At 48.7% G+C, this 7722-nt stretch overlaps 1 long non-coding RNA gene across 1 annotated transcript; it reads left to right on the top strand.

Annotated features, from left to right (window-relative positions):
- The first annotated feature begins 51 nt into the window (after positions 1-51).
- On the top strand, positions 52-1499 carry LOC307018774. Its single transcript, XR_013802494.1, has 3 exons — positions 52-201; positions 450-543; positions 1456-1499. It is a non-coding gene; the product is annotated as an uncharacterized lncRNA (long non-coding RNA).
- Positions 1500-7722: the final 6223 nt, after the last annotated feature.

Here is a 7722-nt window from a genome sequence, read left to right as displayed (position 1 = left end):
CGGCCCGTGCTTTCCGATGCGGGTCAACCCCAAACATCATCCTTCTCATCGCCTCATCCCAAATACGCACAAACAGTGGCAGTTACTCTGTTTGGTTTTCACTGATACAGAGGCAGGAGATTAGTTCTTGTTGTCGGAGAGTATTCTGCTTAGGGGGCCACTGAGGCGTTCATGAAGATTTATTCTATATTCTGAAATTGGGTGAGTTTTTCATCTTTCTGTATGTGCATTATTGACTGTGTACATAGGCTGCAAAGTGTATGCTTAAATATATCTGGTGGGTGGAAGTCTCACACCTACAATTTCTTTATCAGTAGCAAATAGATATTTTTGTAATCATAATTACATGTACTACCTTCTACCTCAAAAGAAAGTTATTCTTTACTGTCACATAATATCATCCGGCCCACAGCTCACAGGTGTTTCATGCTTCCTATTATCCATCACAGGGGGCAGCACTGAGGCCAACGCTCACCTGTGAAGCGGACGGAAGAGAAGAAAGATGGGATCCTCAGTTACTGTAGTTACTCTGTCTCCCCTCAGGTGAGTCCCACTATAACAAAATGTATATAAAGTTGTTAACTATATTGCACGCATATCATCAATATCTGTAGCAGCAGCTATATCTATATCACCAGACTAAGGGACAGTTGCATACCATAGCATAGGGCCATAGGCCATAAGACTGTTAAACACCTGCACTTTTGAAAGGGCATCCATAACATGTATCTGGTTGCAACTTATATATCATTATTCCAATTATTTTTACATAGACTATTCTGCACTATTTCTATTATATTATATTTTATTTACTTGCAATATTATCTGTTTTATTGTGTTGCACTGTTGGAAGAGCCTGTGACCTAAGATTTTCATTGTCATAACTACACTGTAGCTACAGTATGTACAAAGGACAATACAAGCCTTGAATCTTGAATCTATCTGATGATTACAACTAATAATGTTTTCTGACTGAACCGTATCACCACATCAGATATTCTTGATTAATGTATTTTCAAGTCTTTTACATTTTTATTTTATGTTTAACACTAGCAACAATGATTCAGTAATGTTTTATAAAAATATATATATATATATATATATATATCATATTTTTGACACAAATTAAACCTTCATCTGCAGAGCATACAGTCCTGATACAGTAAATGCAATGAGGTATTTCTCATTCACTTAAAAGGAATTAGCCTAATTTGTAAACCTACTGTATTTACCAGAAGGCAAACACATTTCCTGCTTGTTTACTGAGATATTAAACACATCTGCATACCGTTCCAACTCTGTATAAAACCTGACATCCACTACAGTAGGAACACACACAGTTACATTCTGTGGTCTCATCTGTAGTCTGATGAGGTGGACAACATCTCTTTTACTTTCCTTTTGTAAATGTGCAGAATGACTACAGCTAATCTTTACCCACTGTTACATCCACAGGTGGATCCTTGTCCTCCTCATTATTGTGCAGCAGCTCAATGCAGTAAGGCTTTTCTTTTAAGTTTTCATTACATGTATTCAAATTTAGATTAAAGCTACTATGTCAACCTTTAAATCTCAAATCCTTGTATTTAATAATATATGTAAGGTTGATTTGCTAAATAAACTGTGCAGAAAATTGTTTATAAGATACTGTGCTGTATGAATATTTTATCTGCAAAAACAATTATCAGCAATCCACCCAAACTCAGACATTCGACAATACCGTAAGAGACAGCAGACATTTATTGTTATCAAAACTGTATTCAGTAATCCCATGAATCATGCCAAAACGTTATGATATATATATTTTTAAATAATGGGAAGACAATATCAATTGGGGCAACATATGCACTGAATAGGACTACATACTGTATAAGGATGAGCACAGATCACAGATTTTACTAAAACAGATTTCAAAACTATGTTTAAATTATTTAGTTTGCTGGGGCCTCAATAGATTAAACATGTGTTTTAAGTACACTGGGGCAAATACATGAACTTGCAAAGATGAAATGGAGCCCTGACATGAACATTACATTTGTTTTGAATGTGTTGTGTTGTGAAGTGATGGGCTTTGGTTGGGACTACTTGGATGTTAAATTGGACTGCATTACATTGAAATTCATCATTTGCAGTTTAAGTAGGCTGCAAACATATTTGCACAAACACTGCTGCTGCTTACAGTAGCCTGGAATGTAGCTTAGGCCATCAAAAATAACGAACCATCAATTCAAGGCCAAGATCATGAACTTGATGCCCTCAAAGTATGTCACTGGGTGTAAGTAGCTTTCTAGTCCAGCCCGATACTTATGACCTGTAAACATTTGAGATATGCCACATGCAGATGCTCTATAGTCAAGTGTTTCGAAGAAAAAAATCCTTGATGCACTTAATGCACCTGGAAACTGTGTGTGTGGCTCTGTACTGTATGTCTTTATATAATGTAACCTCCACTTTCCAGCACAGGAATGCTTGGGTTCTCATTCATAACACTCCGTTCGATGTCTCACTATGGGATGCGCCTCATCGCGGAGCAAACAGAAGCATTAATCTCATTACGCCAATCCTGATTGGCTGGTGATCTTGACGTCAGCGTCAGGGAATCCACCCCCTATAAGTAGCTTGCGCTACGCCGCATGCGTCATTCAAACACCTCTTCTCGCTTCAGAGCACATCTCGAGAAAGATCAGTAGCTAGCTAGCTTAACTGTCCACAGACTGATTTACGAAGCTAACCTTCGGTCGACGGGCGCTCGCCGGCTACTTCTATATATACTTCTGCAAGAAGACTGTTAATACCAACACACCAGTTAGTATTGCAAATCGACCTCGCCGTTTTCTCCTCGGGAATAAAGGTAAGGTTTTGATTTTTTCAAGCTAGCAACACACGTGTTGCTAGCTTGTCTTCCCTCACTACCGACACCACGGTAGCAAGGACGTTTTTTCTTTTTCTCTCTCACACCAGAGGAGGGGAAGATAAAAAGGGTATTAACACACCAGTTAATATTCTTTGAGAATAAAATTCTACACCGTCGTTTTTTCTCCGGATTAACGACAGTTGGGGAAGTATTTTTTCTCAGCAACGTACCTGTTACGAGCGGGTCCTCTCCACGCCGTCACCACGGCGACCGAGATGGACGCTTCTCTCCCTCACACCAGAGGAGTCAGGGACTCGGAGGCTCGGCTCTGTGGCTGCGGGTTGAAGATATCAGGCACAGACTCACACCAGGTCTGCTCGTCCTGTCTCGGGCTGGAACACGCCCAGGAGGCTATCGACAACCCCGGCTCATGCGGACATTGTGCCCGCTTCACCATCAAGAGCCTCCGCCGACGGCTAGCACGCCAAGCTAGCTTGTCGGGTCAGGACTCCCTCATGTCCTCTGATTTACCGGACGGAAATCAGGACACGGGGGCGTCCACCACAGAGATGGAGCCCCGCACTGTGTCGGTCTGGGGCTCATCAGTAGTGGCAGCTGCAGAACCGGAGTCCCGCGCCGTGTCAGGCTGGGACTCGGTGGCAGCGAGGGACGTGCGAGCGGAGCCCCGCGCTGTGTCAAGCTGGGGCTCCCAACTGGACCTCACCATGGTCTCGCCCGCGGACGATGTCCCGGAGTTGGACTACATGGAGGACGAAGAGGATGAAACCTCTGGATTCCTCCTGTCCGACTCTGATGAGCAAGACGATGATGTCTTCGTGTCATCAGCTCAGGCTGCAAAGCCGGGAGCGATGGCTGCTCTCCCGGGCGATAGCACACCAGCTTCGCCCTGTCTGAGCATAGACCTGCAGGCCGTGTGTCAGCGTGCCGCAGCCAGCCTAGACATCCCATGGCCCGAAATGGCCAAGGAGACCTACAGGTCCCGTTACGAGGGGAAAAATTTGCCCCAAGCAACGAGGACAAAGAGGCAACTCCTGCCGGTCTTCCCGGAGATGTTGGATGAGGTGTCGGTCTCGTGGAGAGACCGGCCCTTCAGCAACAAGGCCCCAATCCAGGGTGCCTCCTCCCCTAGACTGCGACGGTATGGAGAGGCTCGGCCTGCTCCGCATACCGCCGATGGAACCGCTGGTGGCAGCTCACCTCCTCCCGAGGATGGCGACTACACCGAGCAGGAACCCCACGCTGCCGGCAAAGGTGGACCGGTTCCAGTCAACCATGACTGAACGGTCCTACAGAGCCGCAGCATTGTCTGCCAGGGCTTTGAACATTTCCTCGCTGCTAACCGCTTACCAAGCGGAGCTCTGCGAGGATCTATCGAGTAATCCTGGACCGGCAGTACTGGACGAGATAGCCGCGATCACGGACATCTGTCTCCGCGTTCAACGCTGCGCCGTCCAGGCCACGGGAAAGGCAATGGGAATTATGGTGGTGCAGGAAAGAGCTAGATGGCTCAACCTCACCAACCTCCCAAAACCGGGAAAGAGAGGATGTGCTGGACATGCCCATCGTTCCCGAGGGGATTTTCGGATCTGCGCTCGCTTCTATGCAGAAGAGATGCGAGTCCAAGAAGAAGGAAGACGAGGCCCTCCACCTCTGTCTTCCTCGATGGGTCCAGCCGCTGCCTTCACAGCGGCAGTCCCTCGCCCAAGCTACCTCAGCTGCTCGGTTTAAAGTACCGAAACAGCAGAGGTCACGGCCCGCCCCGAGTCTCCAGCCCAGGCAGGAGACGAAGGCGAATTGGCCCAGAAAGTCTCCGGTTCCGGCTGCAGCCCAGGCGCAGCCAACCCGGAATTTCGGCCAGCAGGCGAGGAAGAAGAAGCTGGCGGCCTGACAGCCTCCTCTTCTTCCCTCGGTGACGGAGCTGGAAGGTTCCCCAGCTCCAGATGTGTTCCCGCTGCCTCGAGAGATGCCTCAAAGCCATCCTCAAGTGCACCAAAACACATGTCACAATATTGCTCTGTTTTCTCGGATAAAGCATTTTCCGCTGACGCATCCAGGCCTCAGGCTGAGGGCGCAGCTCAGAAAAATGAAAGAGAAAACAATAAAACCAATAAACAGCCCGCCATTTGTTCCCCTTTTGAGAGCAGCTACGGCCTCTCTCAAAAGGCGGACGATGAACGGGTCTGTGAAGGCACCGCCGCCACGCGCATGCGCAGTAACGACTGGGGCTGTGAGGCTACCACCGTCACGTGCAGGCGCAGTGCCGGCTGGGGTTGTGAAGGCACCTCCGTCACGCGCATGCGCAGTGTCGGTGGGGACTGTCAAATCGGGGTACCACCGTGTTCAGACACTAGAGGGCCCCATAACACAACAAATAGAGACTCAGAGGGCAAAAGACGTGACATCTCCGCTGGCTCTAAGGAGCGAACAGTGGAAGATGCTCACAACGTCTGCTTGGGTGTTCAAGACAGTTACACGGGGTTACAGACTCCAATTCGCTGTCACCCCCCCTTGCTTCTCGGGCGTTCTGTATTCACAGGCCCGAGGGGAGTCAGCCCACATTCTAGAAAGAGAGATTCTCTCACTTCTAGAAAAGGAGGCTATATCTATAATACCCGCCGAGCAGAGTCAGAGCGGCTTTTATTCCAAGTATTTCCTCGTTCCCAAACGGGGAGGGAATGGAATTCGGCCAATACTAGATTTGAGGGCTCTGAACAATATCTAAGAAGATACAAATTCAGAATGCTCACTCACACATCTCTGCTGCGTCTCGTGCGACAAAACGACTGGTTTACATCAGTCAACCTGAAAGATGCGTATTTCCACATCCCAGTATATTACCCACACAGGAAATATCTGAGGTTCGCATTTCAGGGGATCTGTTACGAATACAGAGTACTTCCCTTCGGTCTGTCTCTCAGTCCAAGAGTGTTTGTACGATGTACGGAAGCCGCGATAGCCCCGTTAAGACAACAGGGTATTCGCCTGGCAACCTACCTAGACGACTGGCTGCTTCTCGCACAGTCGGAACAGGAGGCTATTATGCAGACAAATGTCCTCGTAAAGCACCTGCTCAACCTGGGTTTCATAATAAACACAGAAAAGAGCATGTTGTGCCCGGCACAGACTGTACTCTTCCTGGGTTTACACCTGAACTCGGTGCCCAGCCCGCCTGTCAGCGGAAAGAGTGAAAGCTTTCAGAGCTTGCCTCGCTCATTTCCAGCTGCGCAAACATGTTCTTTTCAGATCATGCCTGCGGTTACTGGGGCTCATGGCGTTAGCCATCCTGGTTGTACGGCTGGGACGGTTACACATGAGGGAGTTTCAACGCTGGGTAGCCGCTCTAAAACTAAACCCTGCGCGTCATGGAGCACGGAGAGTGATGGTTACTGTGAAATGCGTAATGGCACTGCGCCACTGGCTGCACCCGACTTTTCTGGTACGGGGCGTGCCTATGGGTGCTGTCCTTTCACGGAAGGTGGTCACCACAGACGCATGTCTGACAGGCTGGGGAGGGATTTACGAAGGTCGTCCGGTGAGGGGTCTCTGGAGCAGAGACCTCCAGCGGTCGCACATAAATTACCTGGAGCTTTTAGCGGTGTTCCTCACCCTAAAACGCTTTCTGCCTTTCTCAGAGGACACCATGTCCTTGTGAGGACGGACAATACGACCACAATATCGTATATAAACCGACAAGGGGGTTTGCGCTCTCTCCAGTTACACATGCTGGCACGCAAACTGATCTTGTGGAGCTGCGGCCGTCTCCTCTCTCTGAGAGCGACGCACGTACCGGGTGTGATGAACCTCGGTGCAGACCTGCTGTCCAGAGGTGTACCACTATATGCAGACTGGACTCTACATCCAATGGTTGTGAGCCAGCTGTGGGTGCGTTACGGCCGAGCCGCGGTAGATCTGTTCGCATCAAAAGAAAATGCTCACTGTCAGCTTTTCTTTTCAATGCGCGATCAAAACGCACCATTAGGCGTGGACGCGCTCGCGCACGTTTGGCCTCCGGTCCTCCTGCTTCCTCCACTAGGTCTCTTTATGACTGTAAGTGGAGGGTGTTTGAGGACTGGTGCCTTCAAAAAGGGCACACCTCTTTTCAATGCCCTGTGGGAGTGATTTTATCATTTCTACAGGACCTAATTGATAAACACAGAGCTTTCTCCACGATCGAAGTCTACCTGGCTGCTATTGCTGCATGCCATGTGGGTTTTGAGGGTAAGACGGCCGGCCAGCATCCTCTGGTCTGCCGTTTTATGAAGGGAGCTCGCAGGCTCCTTCCTGTTTCCAGGTCACTGGTGCCCTTATGGGACTTGACAGTGGTTTTAGATGGGCTCACTCGAGCCCCATTTGAACCCCTGGAAGAAGCTGACATGAAGCACCTGTCACTCAAGATAGTGCTGTTACTGACCCTGGCATCCGCCAAGCGAGTCAGTGACATTCATGCGCTATCTGTACATCCTTCATGCACTCAGTTCGCCCGAGGGTTAACGAGAGTGTTGCTGAAGCCCAACCCTGCCTTTATCCCTAAGGTGGTTGGTTCATGTACCCCCTTTGACATTGAGGTATTTCCTCCGCCGCTGTGTCCCTCCGGGGAACAGCAGCCGAATTTGCTATGTCCAGTCCGTGCTTTACGCACCTATATGGACAGGTCAAAAGAGTTTCGTCATAATGACCAACTCTTTGTGTCCTGGGCTAACCCTCAGAAGGGCAAGCCTGTTACTAAGCAACGGCTCTCTCACTGGATTGTGGAGGCAATTGCTTTGGCTTACACGAGTCAGGGTCTGCAGGCACCTTCGGGTTTGCGTGCTCATTCGACTCGTGGTCTGGCTACATCCTGGGCTTTG

This window comes from Notothenia rossii, assembly GCF_949606895.1.
Source record: "Notothenia rossii genome assembly, chromosome: 9".
NCBI lineage: Eukaryota > Metazoa > Chordata > Actinopteri > Perciformes > Nototheniidae > Notothenia > Notothenia rossii.
The sequence above is the reverse complement of the archived record's forward strand: the minus strand, read 5'-3'. Positions and strand labels throughout refer to the sequence as shown.